Source organism: Somniosus microcephalus, chromosome 4 (assembly GCF_052327205.1).
Source record: "Somniosus microcephalus isolate GS21.2 chromosome 4, FLI_Smic_1.0, whole genome shotgun sequence".
Classification (NCBI taxonomy): Eukaryota; Metazoa; Chordata; class Chondrichthyes; order Squaliformes; family Somniosidae; genus Somniosus; species Somniosus microcephalus.
Genome location: NC_140990.1, coordinates 202,159,129 through 202,181,224, shown reverse-complemented (window position 1 = coordinate 202,181,224; position 22,096 = coordinate 202,159,129).

Genomic DNA, 22,096 nt, shown 5'->3' with positions numbered 1-22,096 from the left:
GGTAGAGACAGGCTGTTCAGATCTCTGCTGTGGCTGCTGAGATGCTCTTGGCCGACGTCTCCTGGGGGGGCCCAGCCAAAGACTGCTCCACCTGCACCTGTGCAGGGGCAGACTCAGCCATTTGGATTCGAGGCAGCATGTGGGGCAGTGACTGAGGTAGGGGGCGGCGGAATGGGTGAGAAGTGTGAGCTCTTTGAGCCGAGTCCCCACTTCCATGTCCCCTTTCACCATCGTCTCTCTCATGACCTACCTGCACTTCCCTGCTAGCAATGAGCTGGAGAGCACCTTGCTGCAGATCAGTGGAGTGATGAATGGCCAAGTCTAGGGTTTCATGAATCCTATTTAAGGTGGCATTCATAGTGTGCAAGCCATTGGTGAGGGTCTGCATGCATTCGTTTGATTGCCACGTTTGATGCTCCATGCAGGAGGCCGCTCCATCCATGGACGAAGACATACCACTCATACTTGAGATGGACTCCTCCAATATCTCTGCAAGTACACACAGCGCGGCTGGAAAGCTTGCCAGTACATCGCAAATTCTTTGCTGCTGCTCCAGAGGTGTCCTCTTCATCGACGGCCCCCAAGGTTCAGCATCTGCATCCAGCTGAGCAGAGCTTGGGAGCATCCTGCGCCCTCAGATGTGGACTCTCCACTGCTCTCCCCGCCTCCACCATCTGCTCTTGCTCACTTGTGATGTGTGAGTCAACAGGTGAAAAACCGACTATCTTCCTTAACGGTCCCACCGAAGTGTGAGTATCTGAGCTGGTGCACAGTCTGCATGAGTCCTGTGATGGTGCATCCTCAGAGTGAGTGACCTCCACTGAGGAATCGTCATCATCCTCCTGGACCACCTCCTGCGGGATGCCTGAAGGCCCTGTGGGAGATTAAAGAAATGAATTAGAACTGTCAAGCTAAGTATGTTTTAAGTGATCATTATGCACATGATCATATTTCACTCGCTGCTGACATCAAGTCAACATGAGTGCGTGCTGTATACCATGTGGTTGTGTGATATTTAATTCTGTCACCAGGTAGCTGGGAGGCCCCCATCTTCTCATATACCCATCTCCAGCGGCCAAGCATGCTGAGACTCCACTGATGTCCAGTGCCTCCTCCTCTGCAGCTGTCAGTTGCAAGATGGCTGGAGTGCCACATCCAGCTCTCTGCCTCGCCCTCATGTTCTGTGCTTTCTTCTCTTGCAAGGAGGGAAAGAAGAGCCCTCTGAGTGACAGTAATAGCATGTGTTGAATGGATGGATGGAGCGGATTTGTTGAAGGTGACTATGAGGGAGAGGCTTGGCATTCCATAAAGATGAGGGTGAGTGTCAGTGGTGGATGGACAGATGGAGATGTGAGAAGTGCATAGACAGAGAGGGATGGGTGTACCCGCGAGGTAAGTTGGTGTGAGGAGTGCTGTGCTGAAGTAGGCTTGAGAAGAGAGAGTGAAGAGGTTGGCGTGATACACACATCAGGATGTAGTTGAATGTGCCACTGTACTCACCTTTCCTGCCCTGCTTAGGCCATTTAACTGGTTTCGGTACTGAATCCAGGAGCACGGCACCACACTCCTGTTGCTGACCTCCTGGGCAACCTCCAGCTACGTCTTCTTGGTTTCACTGGCAGGCTTCTTCCTTCCGTCAGTAGGGAACAGCATCTCCCTGCGGGCCCTCACAGCCTCCAGCAGCACATCCAGAGAGGAGTCACTAAATCGAGGCACAGACTTTGAATGTGTGCACTCCATTCTGCCAATTCCTTGTGTTGTACTCCCAACTCCAAACTCTATCAATGTCACCTTTACAGTATCCCTTTAAATACTGGAGTTGAAATCGGCTCATGCCCGCTCAACCTAATTGGTTGGGAAACCCAGAAGTCGTATGATAATACAGTGGCTGGGTTCAAAAGCCACTGACGGACACAATCCACCTACTTCTGGGTTTCCCGCACGCTACCAGACCTCCCTCCACCTTCCACTCCCAGCACGTCGGCAAGTTAAAAATCCTCCTATTGTCTCCGGTCCTTGCCACAAACTCTGTACCCTAGCCAACAACTCCATCCCCCTCTCTGGCAACTGTCTGAGGCTGAACCAGACCATTCACAACTTTGGTGTCATATTTGACCACACAATGAGCTTCCGACTGCATATCTGCTCCATCACCAAAACCACCTATTTCCACCTCCGTAACATCGCCCGACTCCGCCCCGCCTCAGCTCCTCTGCTGCTGAAACCCTTACCCGTGCCTTTGTTACATCTCGACTTGACTTATTCCAATGTTCTCCTGGCCGGCCTCCCATCTTCCACCCTTGCATAAACTTTAGCTCATCCAAAGCTCTGCTGCCCGTGTCCTAACTTGTACCAAGTCTCGTTCACCCATCACCCCTCTGCTCACTGACCTACATTGGCTCCCGTCTGGCAAAGCCTCTATTTTAAAATTCTCATCCTTGTTTTCAAATCCCTCCGTAGCCTCGCCCCTCCCTATCTCTGTAACTTCCTCCAACTCTACAACCCTCCAAGATCTCTGCACTCCTCCAATTCTGGCTTCTTGCACATCCCCGATTTTAATCGCTCCACTATTGATGGCCGTCCCTTCAGCTGCCTAGGCAATAAGCACAGGAATTCCCTCCCTAAACCTCGCCACCTCTACCTCTCTCTCCTCCTTTAAGATGGTCCTTAAAACCTACCTCTTTGGCTTAAGCTTTTGGTCACCTGTCCTAACAGCTCCTTATGTGGCTTGGTGTCAAATTTTGTTTGATAACGGTCCTGTGAAGTGCCTTGGAATGGTTTCCTATGTTAAAGGTCTATAGTTGTTTTTGTCATTGTTGGGATGATACTTTTCCTTTTCTTTAAGCTCACTAATGTGTTTAAACATTCAATTGTTGATTATACTTCTCAGCTACATAATTCTGCATGTGATGTCCAAGGACTGGTCTTTAACAAAGATCTTAAAAGCACCATTAAGCTTTTTCTGTTTTTGGAGGGATAAGAATACTCAGATCAGCACTAAACATGGACCAATGCATTTGGAATTCTATGGAGATTCTCTGGCAGGAGATCAGCAGGAAGCCCAGAGAAATGATGTACAGGAAACTTTCGATTTACCGGCACCTAAATAACCGGAAATCTCGGTTAACCGGCAAAATTCAGGAGTAGGTTCAGGTAAGTTTTACTTCATATTGTACTTGCCTTCCTCGATCTGTTGCTGTGCAAGGGTGTGGCTGCAGCTGTTGCTAAGCTACAGAGACACTTGGAACTTGTGGCCATTGTTCTGCACCTGTTGCTAAGCAACAGGGTTTGTTGCTTTATACGGAGCTCTCAGCTCTCCGTACCTTTTACTATAGCTTTCGGTTATCCAGAATTTTTGATGAACCGGCACCACGTCGGTCCCGTCAGTGCCGGATAAAAAAAGTTTCCTGTAAACAATAAAAATGGCTGTTTACCCCATTTCTCTGGGGCTCCGTCAGTCAACCACTGAAGATCTGGTGGAAGATCAGGAGACCACGACAGAATTTCGGGGCCATAGTCTTTAGTACTTTCTGCCAACATGCTGTCACTCAACTCATATTTTCCACTAAAATTATTGTGATATACAGAGGAAAGTATAACCCAGGACCACACAATTTGTTTTAGAATGTTTTTAATCCATTCTCACATTGTGATAGAGAAATGTGGTTGTGCATTTTTGGGACTTCCACAGTGTCGGGCCATTGTTCAGTTCCTGGAACAATGTTTTCTGAAAGCATCTCTTCAATCTGCCATAATGACAAACGGACAAAGTTCAGAATATCTAGCATCTGCAACAGCGCAAATTATTGAAATGTGGCTATATATTTATCACCCATTCATATTCAATGAGCAGGAAATCTGAACACAGCATTTTTTATTTAACAAGATTATGTTAATTTTTAAATCAATTCTAAACATTTGGAATATGTAAGAGGCACAGTATGTAATCTCGCTAGTGTGGATTTCTGTTTACAGTGGCCAGAAGCCACTTCACGAGTATGCCGATGTCCTTTAATCAATATGTGCTAAATGCTTTTGAAAGGTTTGATGGGGGATTCAGGAAAGGTTTTCCTTTGGTAGTTTGTGGACCAGGAGAGCAGGAACACAAGGACTGGGCCAAATTGTTATCAAATCATGCTGTTAGTGTGCTGGCATGTTTCACTGTGTATCAAGAAGTTGGGATAGAAGTGGATTTTGAAGGAAGTCTAACAAGGTACAGCTGTAGTTAATTCTGATAGTGACACATATTGCGCAGAGCTGTGCTTCGGTAAACACTCTACCAAATAAAAATGTAATGATGCTTCAGCTATATAACCAGAACCAGGGAAGTAGTCCAAGTCAGCCAACAAATTTATCTTCTGAGAAGACCAGTGTGATTGCCTGTTAAAAACAAATGGATACTATCAAAGTACAATTGCGACAACTGACAAAAATTGGTGTCTAAGAACACTCATTCTAAAGACATTTTTTCAAAGGTTTATAATACTGGCTGAGAAAATCATTGGGAATTACAGGAGTATTAGCTGAACCTATTGACATGTGGCTGGGTTCATTATCTAAGACCAAGGAATAGAGAGGTCCTCAGCTTGACAGCACTTACTGAGATACAGCAGCATAAATGCCCAATTTTTATATCATATTGGCACAGAAAAGGTGGAAGACTAGCAATGAGAGATCAAGTTCTGTGACAAGGTAAGTGTTGCTCATTAAATGTTGTCACAAATGATAATGATTCATTCAGTTTTCCAACAAGTTCTCAGACCTCACAATAACTTTTTTTCCGACACAGTCCCTGATCAACTGTTTAACTAGAGGCTTCAGAAGTACTGGTGGCAAGCACTTGTGGAGGTTAGTGGGCACCAGCACCTTAGGATAGAGTTCAAACTTAAAGTTATTAATGCTTAGCAGTCATGTAATACAAAAGTACAAAAGATAACATACTTTCATTAGTGACACATAAAAGAGACAGGGTGGTATGTCTGTAAATCACATCAATGGTTGGCAATAGAAAATCCTTATTCATCACTGAAACCATTTACTTTCCTATCTACGGCATCGCCCAGCTTTGCGCCAACCTTACCACCATCGCTGTCAAAACCCTTATCCATGCATCTATCACCTTGAAACTCTATGGCCTGGATTTTCCTCCGCCCATACTCAGATGGGACAGCAGGAAAAAAATGTAGGAAAATCAGGCGGTGAAGCCTACTACTGGACCACATTCCCGACCAACCTCAATTTCCCACCCCTTATAGAATCTCTCTGTTTGTGCACCCCCTTTAGGATCGTACCATTTAGTTTATATGTCCTCTTCTCATTCTTTCTACCAAAATGTATCACTTCATACTTTTCTGCATTAAATTTCATCTGCCACGTGTCCGCTCATTTCACCAGCCTGTTTATGTCTTCCTGATGTCTATCACGCTCCTCCTCACATTTCACTATATTTCCAAGTTTTGTGTCATCTGCAAATTTTGAAATTGTTCCCTGTACACCCACGTCCAAGTCATTAATATATATCAAGAAAAGCAGTGGTCCTAGAACTGACCCCTGGGGAACACCACTGTATACCTTCCTCCAGTCCGAAAAACAACCGCTCACCATTGCTCTCTCCTGTCACTTAGCCAATTTCATATCCATGCTGCTACTGTCCCTTTCATTCCATGGGCTTCCACTTTGCTGGCAAGCCTATTATGTGGCATAACAACAGAAAATGCTGGAAAAACTCAGCAGGCCAGGCAACATCCGTGGAGAGAAAATAGAGTCGACGTTTCGGGTCAAACCCTTTTTCAAAACTGGAAAGGAAATGAAATAGATCGTAAGGCAGGGCTGGGAGAGAACAAAAGAAGTGAAGAGACATTAAGAGGTATTCAAAACGAGACGAGATGGTGATAGGACTAGTGGAGACAAAAGACGGCTCAGATTAGGTGTGAAATGTTCTGGCAGAATGAGAGACAGCTGCCATGTGGGAGAGAGAAAAAAGGGGGGGGGGGGAAAAAGGGCCAAAACAAAGATGTGGATAAAATATAAGCAAAAATGTAATGGGGGCCGAGGTTATGATCTGAAATTGTTGAACTCGATGTTGAGTCCGGAAGGCTGTAAAGTGCCTAATCGGAAGATGAGGTGCTGTTCCTCGAGTTTACGTTGAGCTTCCGTGGAACAATGCAAGAGCCCGAGTACAGTGAGGTCTGAGTGGGAATGGGGCGGTGAATTAAAGTGACAGGCGACCGGAATGTGGCATTTTGCCGAGCGCCTTTTGGAAATCCATGTACACTACATCAACCCCATTACCCTCAGCAACCCTCTCTGTTACCTCATCAAGTTAGTTAAACACAATTTGCCTTTAACAAATCCATGCTGGCTTTTCTTAATTAATCCACACCTATCCAAGTGACTGTTAATTTTGTCGCTGATTATTGTTTCTAAAAGCATCCCCACTACCGAGGTTAAACTGAGTGGCCTGTAGTTGCTGGGTTTATCTTTACACCTTTTTTTGAACAATGGTGTAACATTTGCAATTCTCCAGTCCTCTGGCACCGCCGTATCTATGGAGGATTGGAATATTATGGCAAGTACCTCTGCGATTTCCGCCCTCAATTCCCTCAGCATCTTCAGATGCATCTCATCCACTCCTGGTGATTTATCTACTTTAAGTACAGCCAGCCTTTCTTTATCAATTTTGATCCTATCAAGTGTCTCCACTACCTCCTCCATCACAATGTCTATGGCAGCATCCTCTTCCTTGGTGAAGACAGATGCAAAGTACTCATTTAGTAGCTCAGCCATGCCCTCTGCTTCCATGCATAGGTCTCCTTTTTGGTCCCTAATCAGCCCCGACCCCTCCTCTTACTACCCTTTTACTATTTATATGCCTATAGAAGACTTTTGGATAACCTTTTATGTTGGCTGCCATTCTATTCTCATACCCTCTCTTTGCCCCCCTGTTTAGTCATCCAGGGAGCTCTGACTTTAGTTGCCCTACCTTTCCCCCTTGTGGGAATGTACCTTGACTGTACCTGAACTATTTCCTCTTTAAAGGCAGCCCATTGTTCCACTACAGTTTTCCCTGCCAATCTTGGATTCCAGTTTATCGGACAAGATCCGTTCTCATCCCACTATAATTGGCCTTCCCCCAGTTAAACATTCTTACTCTGAATTGCTCCCTGTCCTTTTCCATAGCTAATCTAAACCTTATGATATGATGATCACTGTACCCTAAATGTTCACCTACTGACACTTGCTCCACTTGACCTATCTCATCCCCCAGAACCAGATCCAGCAATGCTTCATTGGGCTGGAAACGTACTGATCAAGAAAGTTCTCCTGAACACATTTCAGAAATTCTTCCCCTTTTCTGCCCTTTACACTAGTACAATCCCAGTCTATATTAGAATAGTTGAAGTCCCCTGTTATCACTACTCTATAGTTCTTGCACCTCTCTGTAATTTCTCTGCAAATTTACTCCTCCATATCTTTCCCACTATTTGGTGGTCTATAGAATACACCTAGTAGTGTAATGGCACCTCTATTATTTCATAATTCTAGCCATAAAGATTCTGTCCTTCACCCCTCCAGGACATCCTCCCTCTCCAACACTGTAACATTCTCCTTAACCAATACTGCCACACCACCTCCTTTCTTTCCTTCCCTATCTTTCCTGAACACCTTATAACCAAGAATATTTAATACCCAATTCTGCCCTTTTTTGAGCCAGGTCTCAGTTATTGGCACAACATCATATTCCCAGGTTGCTCTTTGTGCCTGCAGCTCACTTACCTTTTTTACTACACTTTGTGCGTTCACATATACACTGTAAACCCATCTTAGACCATCCTGTATTCTCTCTTAGTTGGACCCCATCTAATACCTTATTATTTCTTACTTTAGTGCTCTCTGCCTCTCCCAATCCTTTGAGCACTTTATTTCCCCTTTCTAATGTTACATCCTATTGGCCATTCCCCTGCCAAATTAGATTAAACCCTCCCCAACAGCACTAGCAAACCTCCCCGCAAGAATATTGGTTCCGGCCCTGTTGGGGCGCAACCCATCCAGGCTGTACAGGTCCCACCTCCCCCAGAACTGGTCCCAATGCCGCAGGAATCTGAAGCCTTCCCTCCTGCACCATCTCTCCAGCCACGCATTCATCTGCTTTACCCTTGTTCCCATCCTCATCTTCAAATGCCTCCATGGCCTCACCCACCCAATGTTTGGAACTCCTCCTTCCTTATAGCCTCTCCCATATCCTTCAATCCTCCAACTCTGGCCTTTAGTACACACCCTACCCTCCTTGCATCCACCATTGGGAGCAAAACATTCAGCTGCCTTAATGCTACTCTCATAAGCTCCTCTGTGTTGTGTATGTACCTTTAAGGGAATAACGTGTCTCCGACTGCAGTACCAGCAGTGACCACCCCTGTATAAAAGGCCCTAGCAGGCTTCTGTAGTTTCAGTTTCCAGGTTGTCTCCATTTAGTAAAGACTTGTTATAATCAACTCCTGCAGTCCGTGTCTCAATTAGACACGGACATAATACTGGCGACAAGTAAGAAACAAACTTACCTGCAAATCGGCAGCACCTCAGATGACGTTATTGAAGGTCGAAGCCAGAAGAAAAAAAAGAAATAATCCAAAGAAACTCGAGAAACGGGCATCGACCGTGGGCAACCGCCCTCCAAATCATCGAATTGAAAAGTGCAGGAGAGACTGTCGAGAGCCAGGCTTGGTTCTCCAGTCTGTGGTTTCCCAGCTAATCGGGCTGGTGGCAGGTAGTGCACTGATCCTTCCTGGGCTGCGGCAGGCTAGAGCTCGATCAGGTGGCTCTGTAACGGGGCCGGGCAGCGAGTCGGGAAGCAAAGAGAGAGAGAGAGGGTGGAGCCGGTGCTTCGAAGCCGGGCAGTGTTCAGACCTAAGAAGAGGGAGGGAAGTGTCCCAGACGGTCCGCTCCACGACGGGAACGGTTCTTCAATTAACGGAGCAAATATTGAAGCGTGATAGAAAAATTAAAATACCGCGGAGCGCGGCGTTGGCAGCAGCGATCGGGGAGGCGTGAAGACCATAGGACGTCGCCATTACAGGATAGTAAAATAAATATAATCGCCAGCAACAGCGTTGGCAGCAGCAGCAGCGGCGGGAAAGCGCGGGAGGCACCATCTTAACTCGGCGGGGAAGAAGGAAAAGCGCGGGAGGCGCCATTTTGATCCATCGGGGACGAAGGCAAAGCGCGGGAGGTGCCATCTTAGATTTTCAAGATGCCAAAGACTGGCGATATCACTGCCTTCGATAATGCAATAGAAGACTGGACCACGTATGTGGAAAGAGTCGAGGCCTATTGCGAGGCAAACTAAATAGCCGATGAGAAAAAGGCATCGGTATTGCTAAATTTAATGTGCGCAAGAACGTACGGCCTATTGCGGGACCTGATTACTCCAGCCAAACCGAAGGCGAAGAGTTTTAACAAAATTGTTGCTATCCTACAGGAACACCTAAATCCTACACCGCTGCTGATAGCAGAAAGATTTAAATTCCACAGGAGAAATCAGCATAAAAATGAGAGCAATGCTGATTACCTTACGGAACTACGCAAGCTATCAAAGCACTGCCAGTTCGGAGCAGGACTGGCAGATACCTTACGGGACAAATTTGTCTGTGGACTCCTGAGTGAAGGAACCCAGAAGAGGTTACTCTCAGAGAAAGAGCTGACGCTAGATAAGGCTTTCAGCATGGCCGTATCGTACGAAGCAGCAGCAAGGGGAGCTGCGGAAATACAACAAAAGCCACAGGAATACGGCACCCATGAAATGACACGGGGATTTGCAAAATGTTATCGCTGCGGCAGAACAAACCATGACCAGAAGGACTGCTGGTCCAAGGACAAAATATGCAGGCAATGCGGAAAGATGGGACACATTGCACGAGTTTGCAGGTCTGGGAAGAAGACCAACGACAACAAAAAGGCTACTAAGGAACCATACAGGAAAGTACAAAAGATGACGGACAGTAGTTCTGAAGACCAGTTGAGCGATAGTGAATCCGGGAACAAGAGACTAAGCTGTCTCAAACTTCACAACGTAATCGCAAAAGAGGATCTCCGAACCACTTGGGTCACCCTCACGATAGCAGGGTCCCAAGTCAAAATGGAATTGGATACAGGATCAGCTCTAACCATCATGAATCGACAAGACTATGAGCGGCTATTCTCACACATACCCTTGAGAGAGACATCCATTGTCTTGAGGATGTATACGGGGCAAAAAGTATACCCCAGAGGAAAAATAAGGGTGCCTGTCGAATACAACGGCAAGAAAATACGGAAATTGTATCTCTACATACTGCAAGATGGTGGACCACCGTTATTGGGACGTGAATGGATCAGAAAGATAAGTTTAGACTGGCACTCCATTCAGGCACTGACGGTGGCTGGTAAAAAGGATGACAACGTCACTCCTGGACGATTGTCAACAATCTTAGTTGACGCCAAAGAGGTATTTCAACAAGAACTGGGCACTCTTAAAGGCGCAACCGCCTCGATAAAAATAGAGGAGAATGCAATTCCCAAGTTTTTCAAAGCAAGACCGGTACCATATGCAATTCGCCCAGCCGTCGAGGCAGAGCTGGAGAATCTGGAGAATGCAGGCGTGTTATCTAAGGTAGACTGGAGCGAGTGGGTGACACCCATCGTTCCTTTCATGAAGAAAACGTTAAACAATAAGTCTGAGGAGCCAAGGAAGGTTCGCATCTGTGGGGACTTCAAGGTGACGGTGAACCCAGTCCTTCACACAGTACAATATCCTCTTCCAAGGATAGAAGATATCTTCGCCTCACTATCTGGAGGGAAGCGTTTTACAAATATTGACCTAGCACAAGCATATTTGCAGATGGAGGTTGAAGAATCCTCTAGGAAGTATCTCACGATAAACACTGTGGTAAACCACTGTTATTGTTGCTCACCGTTGTTGTTGTTGTTGCACACTGTTGTATCTATGCATGCCTCAGCTGGCTCCGCCCCTGGCTCCACCCACATGCCAAGGTATAAAGGTGACTGCTCTGCAGCCCCCTGCCTTCTTGGAAAACAGTCAACCACGAGAGGCATGCTCTGTTCTTCGTTAATAAAAGCCTTATAGTTACTCTCCTAACTCTCCGTCTTTTATGAGTAATTAATAGCGCATCAAACACTCAAAAAGGTCTTTACCGGTATAATCGACTGGTATTCGGAGTAGCATCAGTTCCGGCGATATGGCAAAGAGCGATGGAACAAGTCCTGCAAGGGATTCCGGGGACTCTGTTACTTAGACGACATCCTAGTGACAGGTGAAGATGACAGTGAACACCTTGCCAACCTAGAGCAGGTGCTCACTAGACTACGTGAACATGGGCTACGAGCCAATCGCCCCAAGTGCGAGTTTTTTAAGAAACAGATATCGTATTGTGGCCACGTGATTGATGAAGAGGGGTTGCATAAGTCCCCTGACAAAATTGAAGCGGTAGTTAAGGCTCCAGCGCCTGAAAATGTGTAGCAACTGAGGTCATTCCTCGGATTGGTGAATTACTACCATAAGTTTTTGCCAAATTTGTCCACAATTCTGCAACCACTGAACGCCCTACTACGAACGGGAGTAGCATGGAAATGGAGCGATGAATGTAAGCGGGCCTTTCAGAAGAGTAAGGACCTAATCACTTCAAGAGAAGTATTGGCTCACTACAACCCATCACTACCGATAAGACTGGCGTGTGATGCGTCTCCCTACGGCATTGGGGTGGTACTGTCACATAAATTCCTTGATGGTTCAGAGAGGCCGATAGCTTTTGTGTCATGCTCGTTAACTTCAGCTGAGCGTAACTACGCCCAGATTGACAGAGAGGCCCTCAGCCTGGTGTGGGGGGTGAAGAAGTTCACCTGCATGGTCAGAAATTTACTCTACTAACTGATCATCAACCTCTCGTCTCCATTTTCAACCCTCAGAAGGGCGTACCGATGACGGCACAACGGCTACAGAGGTGGTCCATTTTCCTAGGGGCACACCAATATGACATCGAGTACAAAGGAACTAAACAGCATGGGAATGCTGATGGATTGTCGCGCCTACCGTTGCCGACGGTGGAAGAAGAACTGGCAGTGGATCCAGTGGAGTTATTCCACTCGACTATAGTCGAATGTCTCCCTGTGACGAATGCAAACATAGAAAAGGAAACACGAAATGACCCGGCACTCTCCTGGGTCTATGATTTAACGGTGAAGGGATGGCCAGCACATGGCGAACCACTGCTGCCAGCATTCTCGCCAAGAAGAGAACAGCTGTCAGTGTGCAGAGAAACCTTGATGTGTGGATCCAGAGTAGTAATTCCACCCAAATTGAAGGATAGAGTGCTCAATGAGCTTCATGAGGGTCATTTGGGAGGGGTCAAAATGAAGAACTTAGCCAGAGCGTTTGTGTGGTGGCCGGGAATCGATAGAGAAATCGAAGAGATGACCAAGAGCTGTACAGGATGCCAGAAGGTCCAAAATGCCCCACCACAAGCCCCTCTACATCCATGGGAGTGGCCCTCATCTCCATGGCAAAGGGTGCACATTGAATTTGCTGGTCCCTTTATGGACTCAATGTTTTTAATTGCAGTGGATGCACATTCAAAGTGGCCAGAGGTAATAAAAATGTCCTCAACCACCACAGAAAAAACTATCACAGTCTTACAAACCATATTCGCCAGGAATGGGCTGCCTGAACAGATTTGCTCTGACAATGGACCACAGTTTGTGTCTGAAGAGTTCCGGAGGTTCTTAAAGAACAATGGTGTTAAGCATTACACATCCGCCCCATATCATCCAGCCACTAATGGATTGGCCGAGAGGTTTGTTCAAACATTCAAGAAGGCTATCAAGGCAATGTGCAATGAAGATATACCCCTACAACACAAGGTGGATAACTTCTTGTTTGCCTACCGGAATGCGACACATGCGGTTACCAACCAAACTCCAGCCATGATGTTCTTCAATCGAAGACTACGATGCCACTTGGATTTGGTTAAGCCAAACGTCAGAAGAGATGTGGAGAACAGGCAGTTTCAGAATATGAATGAAAGGCCGACCAGGAGTTTTAAGATAGGTCAACCAGTTTTGGCCCGGGACTACCGCACAGAGAAATGGCAGCCAGGAATGATCTGTACACGGCAAGGACCTCTAATGTATACCGTGGACATTGGAGAGAGCATTGTAAGACACCATGCTGACCAGATTCTAGAGTCACTGGAAAATGTCAACTCCACACCACGATCTGATACACCTGGCGATGAAACCGAAGTACCAATTGCATCTACCGCAGAATCGGTGATATTGGAAGCAGACGAACCAAACAATGACGTTGATCCCGACGCAACCTTGCCAGAAGAACCTGATATCCCAAAGAGGTGTTATCCAGACAGAATCAGGAAGCCTCCTCAAAGACTGAACTTATAATTGCTTAACTTCAACCAATGTATCTAGCAACCGTAATTGTAATTGTAATTAGTTATTATTTAGTTGTTAAATGAATGTTATGTACTGTTTATCTAAAAGGGGAGGAATTGTTGTGTATGTACCTTTAAGGGAATAACTGGTCTCAGACTGCAGTACCGGCAGTGACCACCCCTGTATAAAAGGCCCTAGCAGGCTTCTGTAGTTTCAGTTTCCAGGTTGTCTCCATTCAGTAAAGACTTGTTATAATCAACTCCTGCAGTCCGTGTCTCAATTATACACGGACATAAACTCCTCTGCCTCTGTGATTTTCTTCTCTAATTCTAAAAACCATCTTAAAATTCATCTTTCCAACCAAACTTGCAGTCACCTTTTCTCAGTCTCCCACTATGGTTCCTTTTATTTATTGATTCCCCTCTTTAAATCACCTTGGGGCATTTTTTTAAAGTTAAACTCACAATACAAGTGCAAGGTACTATTGATTTCAATGGCTTATAATGAATTGAACAGGTGTTGATTTATATGTGTAACCCCTTCACGGTTCTTTAGATATATGTGAGATGTGGTCTCTGTTGTAGACAGTATTCTATAGTCCAGTAAGGAGATCACTACTACAATGGCTTAATTCTAACTATCTTACTTTATAGTTTTAACATCAGACAGTATAAGAAGATTACAGGTCAATGAACTAAATTAGACATTTGCATACATTAGAATGAATCTAGACATAATAAACATACATTCTCCATTTACATGGATTCAAAGGAGAATCTGTCCCTGTGTCCAAATTCGAGTGCACTCTTTCGTTGGCGCGCTTAAGTTGGAGCTCATGGTATGTATAATATCTGCAAGACTTACGACTCCGAACCCCTTCATTGAATTCTCTTCACGATCACTGAATCCCACTTTGAGTTCTGGATGCAGAGCACACAGCAGCAGCTGGAGTTGGTGACTCTCTCTCTCTCTCTCTCTCTCTGCAGCTTTTCCAAGTAGATCCCCATCAGCACGAGGCAAGCAGCTCTCCCCAGACCTCTGCCTTGCAGATCTGGGTTCAGACGACAATCCCCCAGTACTGGTGACTTGCAGCCAGCCAGTTCAGGATGCAATGCTACTAATACGAAGGGCGGCGGCCGAGTTTGGAAGCCCGGGACGGGATGCGGCAGCCATTTGCCTCCTGAGCCCTCGTCTCAGAGCTCCTGCCCTCTCCTCTTCCAGTCGCTCTCTGCAGCTTTTCCCGCTCGAAAAACCCGACTCCACCCCTTCCTCCTGGGGTTTCTGCCTGGAGACTGCGCAGCCTCACTGTCTGCAACAGTTGATACTGGTGCAGAATTATGGAAAGTCTGCTCTTAGTCACATTGTGTCCTTCAAAGTTCTTGCCGTACCTTCACATGGCAACTTTAACCCAGGGATTTATAACAATGATAATACAGTGTCTAAGTTAAAGATTGATAACCATACTTAGCGTACATAACATTTCCAGTGGGTATTACATATGTTTTACATACTTTTTTTAAATAGAATTTATTCAATCAATTAGGAAGACAAAAAAACAAAAATTATTGATTAGCGAACATTGGTGAATGTCAGATGTGGAGAGGTTTGAACTTAAGTGTGATTTGTCTCCCCTTCCCCCTCTTATTTAGTCCAAAGACACTCTGTTTTCTGATCAGTGTTACATTAACACCAACATTAGGCCATTAACCATAAATAGGTCAACACCAGTGTTAAAACAATAGTGATCAGAACACCTAGGCTTCAGTGTCTAGGCTTACACAAGAAGTAACGCCGCTTGTATGAGGTATTGAAGGGGGTGGGGGGGTGTCTGGTCCCTCAGTATGAATGAGCCACTTCAGGCCAGGAGAACATTAAGGGGGAAAAGAAATGCATTTTGGTGTCTTTCAGAGAAAAATTAATCCCCGTTCTAAAAAAAAACTATGATGGAAGCTCCAGGTAGTCGGGGCTGCACATCAGTCATACCATCGTCTTGTGAAATGCTTTTGTAGAACATAATTATCTGCAAAATAGAAAGAAAGAAAAACTTGCATTTATGTAGCGCCTTTCACGCCCACTGGATGTCCCAACGTGCTTTACAGCCAATGAAGTACTTTTTGAAGTGTAGTCTCTGTTGTTATGTAAGAAACGCGGCAGCCAATTTGCGCACACAAGCTCCCACAAACAGAAATGTGACAATGACCAGATAATCTGTTCTGGTGATGATGATTGAGGGATAAATATTGGTCAGGACACCAGGTTTAACTCCCTCTGCTGTTCTTCAAAATAGTGCCATAGGATCTTTTACCTGAGAGAGTAGATGGGGCCTCAGTTTAACATCGCATCCAAAAGACAGCACCATTCAACACTCCCTCACTACAGCCGAGATTTTTGAGGTCTAGTCCTATGGAGTGGGACTTGAACCCACAACCTTCTAACTCAGAAGTGAGGATGCTACCCACTGAGCCACTGGTTGACACAAATCGTCCAGAAGCTCTGATCAGATAACTACCTTAAAACACTTGACCGAGAAGTATTTGCTGGTAAACAATTCAATTTCCCATTTAAGTGTCATGTTGAGTTTTCCATTAATTGTGTGATTGAAGCTAAATCTTCTGTTAAATGAATCTATTACATTTATCAAAGGCAGATTTTAACAGCTATCATAAAAACTTAGAAACATGCATTGAAGATTTCCTCCTTAGAACTATAAATAATCTATTGTGGAAATAATTCATGCAAAGTCAGATCTGTAATATGAGCTAATGTTTAATAGCCTTGACATTAACGCAACAATGGCCATGCACAACTGAACAAACCTAATTCTCCTAAACTGGATGATGTTGTACCTTTTGTAATACCACAGTTTATTTGATGTTCTTTCATGTGCCACTTGTTTGCCTCTTTTCTGACAATGGTTTCATCAGGTAATAAATAAGGTCACAATGCTGATTTATTTCAGAATAAGGACTTAATATAAGCAGAGCTCTCTTTGAGCACACCTACACATGCCGTTTTGCAAACTGTTGCCACTGAACAGAAGAGTATTGTAAATTAGTAGTGTACCTTGCTGGAGTGCTAGGTGAGAAATTGATACTCCTCATTCTCTACATATGGTCTTGGCAATGGAGGGGAGCATAGAAACATAGAAATATAGAAAAATAGAAAAATAGGAGCAGGAGTAGACCATTCGGCCCTTCAAGCCTGCTCCGCCATTCAATATGATCATGGCTGATCCTCTATCTCAATACCATATTCCAGCTCTCTCCCCATACCCCTTGATGCCTTTTGTACCACACTCTGAGTGAAGAAATTTCTCCTCATCTCAGTCCTAAATATCCTACCCCATAAACTGAGACTGTGACCCCTCGTTTTAGAGCCCCCAGCCAGGGGAAACACCCTCCCTGCATCCAGTCTGTCTAGCCCTGTCATAACTTTATACGTTTCAATGAGATCCCCTCTCATTCTTCTAAACTCTAGTGAATACAGGCCTAGTCGACCCAATCTCTCCTCTTACGACAGTCCTGCCATCCCAGGAATCAGTCTGGTGAACCTTCGCTGCACTCCCTCTATGGCAAGTATATCCTTTCTTAAGTAAGGAGACCAAAACTGTACACAGTACTCCAGGTGTGGTCTCACCAAGGCCCTGTATAACTGTAGTAAGACATCCTTGCTCCTGTACTCAAATCCTCTTGCAATGAAGGCCAACATACCATTTGACTTCCTAACTGCTTGCTGCACCTGTATGTTTGCTTTCAGTGACTGGTGTACACCCAGGTCCCTTTGTACATCAACATTTCCTAATCTAAATAATACTCTACCTTTCTGTTTTTTCTACCTAAGTGGGTAACTTCACATTTATCCATGTTATACTGCATCTGCCATGTCTTTGTCTTCTCTTCTTAGGCAGTCCCTCGGAACCGAGGATGACTTGCTTCCACATTAAAAATGAGTTTGCAGGTGACTGATGAGCCCAATGCGGGACCTAGAGTCTCTGCCACAGGTGGGGCAGACGGTGCTTGGGTTGACATGTGTTCCTTGCGCTGTCTGCGCTTGGCTTCCACTTGCTCCCGGCGAAGAGACTCGAGGTGTTCAGCGCCTTCCCGGATGCTTCCCCTCCACTTTGTGCGATCTTGGGCCAGGTGTCGGTGGGGATGTTACACTTTTTCAAGGAGGCTTTGAGGGTGTCCTTGAAGCATTTCCTCTGCCCACCTGGGGCTCTCTTGCCGTGCCGGAGCTCCGAGTAGAGCGCTTGTTTTGGGAGTCTCGTATCGGGCATGCGTACAATGTGACCCATCCATCGGAGCTGATTGAGCGTGGTCAAAGCTTCGATGCTGGGGTTGTTGGCCTGAGCAAGAACACTGATGTTGGTGCACCTATCCTGCCAATGGATTTGCAGGATCTTGCAGAGGCAGCGTTGGTGGTACCTCTCCAGTGCTTTGAGGTGCCTGCTGTACATGGTCCATGTCTCTGAGGCATACAGCAGGGCGGGTATCACTGCTACTCTGTAGACCATGAGCTTAGTGCCGGGTTTGAGGTCCTGGTCTTCAAACACTCTCTTCCTCAGGCGACCGAAGGCTGCACTGGCACACTGAAGGCGGTGTTGGACTTAGTCATCGATGTCTGCCCTTGTTGACAGTAGGCTCCTGATGTATGGAAAGTGGTCCACGTTGTCCAAGGCCTTGTCGCGGATTTTGATAATTGGGGGGCAGTACTGTGTGGCGAGGGTAGGTTGGTAGAGGACCTTTGTCTTATGGATGTTTAGTGTAAGGCCAATGCTCTCGTATGCTTCGGTGAAGGTGTTGACAATGGTTTGGAGTTCGACCTCCGAGTGAGCGCAGACACAAGCGTCGTCTGCACACTGTAATTCAATGACAGAGGATGGGACGACCTTGGATCTGGACTGGAGGCAACGGAGGTTGAACAGTTTCCCGTTTGTTCCGTAAATTAGCTCCACTCCAGTGGGGAGTTTACTGAGGGTGAGATGGAGCATTGCAGCAAGGAAGATCGAGAAGAGCATTGGTGCAATGACACAGCCTTGCTTGACCCCGGTTCGTATGTGAATTGGGTCTGTGGTGGAACCGTTGGTCAGGATCATGGCTTGCATGTTGTCGTGAAGCAGGCGGAGGATGGTGACAAATTTTTGAGGGCAGCCGAATTTGAGGAGGACACTCCATAATCCCTCATGGTTGATGGTGTCGAAGGCTTTTGTGAGATCAAAGAAGGCCATGTACAGCGGTTGGTGCTGTTCCCTGCATTTCTCTTGTAATTGACGTGCGATGAAGATCATGTCCATTGTGCCCCTTAGTGGGCGGAATCCGCATTGAGACTCTGGAAGGAGCTCTTCGGCCACTGGGAGAAGGTGATTGAGGAGGATTCTTGCGATGACTTTCCCTGTGGCAGACAGCAGGGAAACTCCTCTGCAATTACCGCAATCAGACTTGTCACCTTTCTTGAAGATGGTCACAATTACGGCATCTCTGAGATCCCCTCGCATGCTCTCCTCTTTCCAGATAAGAGAAATTAGTTCATGAATTCGCGCCAGTAGTGCTTCTCCGCCATGCTTTAGTGCCTCGGTGGGGATTCCATCTGCTCCTGATGCCTTGTTGTTCTTCAGTTGTCGGATGGACTTTTCAACCTCATGCCGGGCTGGGGTTGTGCTGAGATGGTGGCGAGTAGCATGCTGCAGGATGGAGTTGAGGACACTCGCGTTGAAGACAGAGTCGCGGTTAAGGAGATCTTCAAAGTGCTCCTTCCAGCAGGCACTGACTGCCTCTCTGTCCTTGATGAGTACCTCTCCACTCTTGGCCCGCAGTGGGGTTGGGCCTTGGGTGCTTGGCCCATAGATGGTCTTGACCGTGTATTTGCCCACTCACTCAACTTGTCTAAATCATCTTGAAACCTCTTTGCATCCTCCTCACAACTCACAATCCCACCTAGTTTTGTGTCATCAGCAAACTTGGAAATATTACATTTGGTTCCCTCATCCAAATCATTGATATATATTGTGAATAGCTATGGCCCAAGCACTGATCCCTGCGGTACCCCACAAGTCAACCCTGCCACCCCGAAAAAGACCCATTTATTCCTACTCTGTTTCCTGACTGTTAACCAATTTTCAATCCATGCCAGTATATTACCCCCAATCACATGTGCTTTCATTTTGCACACTAACCTCATGTGGGACTTTATCAAAGGCCTTCTGAAAATCCAAATATACCACATCCACTGGTTCTCCCTTATCTATTCTACCTCCTCAAAAAACTCCAGTCGATCTGTCAAATACGATTTCCCTTTCATAAATCCATGTTGACTTTGTCTAATCCCATTGATATTTTCTAAGTGTCCTGTTATCACATCCTTTACAATAGACTGTAGCATTTTCCCTACTACCGAGGTCTGTAGTTCCCTGTTTTCTCTCTCCCTCCTTTTTTAAATAGTGGGGTTACATTTGCCACCCTCCAATTTGCAGGAACTGTTCCATAATCTATAGAATTTTGGAAGATGACAACCAATGCATCCACGATTTCCATGGCTACCTCTTTTAGTACTCTGGGATGCAGATTATCAGGCCCTGGGGATTAATCAGCTTTCAGTCCCATTAATTTCTCCAGCACTATTTTTTTATTAATACTAATTTCCTTTAATTCCTCCTTCTCACTAGCATCTCCACAACACAAGGTTGAAGGGGAAAGGATCTTACCAACTTGTTTTAAGTCCTCTTTTTTGCCAAACTGCACTAAGATTGCAGAGATCTGTGCGCAACCTTACCTGTCCTCACAATCAGGGAAACCTGTATTCGGGCTGGGGCTGAACGCACACCTAGAAAGACAAGAGAAATAACTGCAAAATTAAATTACATTGAATAAAAGCATCTTGAGGAGGTGAAACATTTACATTCAGTTGAAATGTTATTTTCTATACAGTAGATGTAAATAACCTCTTTGCAGTTTTTTAGTCTTGGCTATATTTTTTAAAAGGCGCCGAATAGTTTTGCAGATTTTTAATCATGCGTGATTCCAGATCCAATTTCTGGCAAAGCCAACAACACCCTCATGTGCCACAGGATTTACCAACATTAGTTTTATTATAACAGAAGGGACAAAAGCCAGTTCATCGCCTCCAATTCAATACCATCTGCCCCTTGATTGAGCCTTCTTCACAATAAATCATAAACAAGGATCAAACCATGCAGGCTCTTAAACCACTCAGGAGCAGTGTTTGCCTTGCGGGGGCCTGTGCAAAGGGTCAGTTTGGGGCTCCTTTGTTTTAATAGACATACTGATGAATTGTACAAACAGTAGGACTGGCCCTCTGATGACTGCCAGTGGGTGCATGATGTGTCAGGCCAGGTGTTGTAGGATTCGCAAAATTTCCACATTTCCCCAAGGTTATTATTAAAAGGGACCCTGCGTGGACAATTTAAAAAGGGTACCCAAAGATGGCGTCCACACCCTGTAATAATAATAAATAACCTCCGGATGAAGTTATGTGCACATCACTTCCTGTGAACTGTGAACTCTGTGCATACATCACTTCCTGTGCATACGTCACTTCCTGTGTTTGGACTAGTATAAATACTGAACTGCTCAGTATGGTAAAAGGGCTTCTCCTAGAGGCATGGTGAAGACCGCTCTTGTATATAGTATAATTATAAGTTGCTTAAAGCTTACTTTAAAGTTCCTTGATGTGTGAGACTCCTTTTTACATCACACCCTGTGACCAAAAGCCTGTAAGATTTTAAAAGCTTGAACTCTGCAGCACAGAACAAGCAGCTTGTGGGGAAATCGAAACCTAAAATGCAGTTTCTGTGAAAAGGACTTTGTGTTTTGGAAAAGCAGACAGCAAACATTGAATATGCATTAAGCCAGATCGTAGACAGATCAGAACTAGTTAGGCCTATACTTGAGGCCATCAAGTTGTCTGCATAAATAATTGGAAACAGCTTAAGGAAGCCATCGAGGCCGGTCAGGCCGATTAGAATGCATTAATAACAATACAGCTTGGACATCAGGCCATTAGGTGCAATAAACAGCCATCTAAAAACAGTTAGTTTAGATTGCTGTAATTATTTAAAACAGCCCGCCAAAATTGGAACAATGAACTAACCTGATTTGGCGCGCAGATAGGGGATGAAACAACGGGTATAACTGCAGGTCCTGGGTAGCAATCGCTCTCTCTGCTCTCTCTTGCGCTTGGCCCTCGCTCTTGGTTCCTGGCTCACTCGCACCCTGGCCTCGTGGCGGGTCTCTCCTTGCGGTGAGTTTCAGCAGTAAAAGACACCATGCCAACAGCCAGGGAGGGGAACGAGACCCGAGTCCCTCATCAACTGGGATGCCCAGGCCGCAAAAGGGGCGAGACGAATTCGAGCAGGTAGCCTGTGGAAATATAAAATATCCTGTATAGTTTTGTGTCAGTCTTGCAAAGTATGATGGGATAGTTGACATGGGTTAAAAGTTTAAGTATTGGTTTAGCTGATGCAAGACTGTTGGAACACAGCCAGAACAGAATGTGCTAGGTACCAAAACCGTTCCCAAGGTGCAGCCTGTAATTGAACAATGTAAGAGGAATAGGAGTAAGTTTGCGGTAACAGATGTCTTTGTGTATGTGGCAATAATTAACTTATGAACGTACAGAAATGTGACAAGATGTTTTATTCATT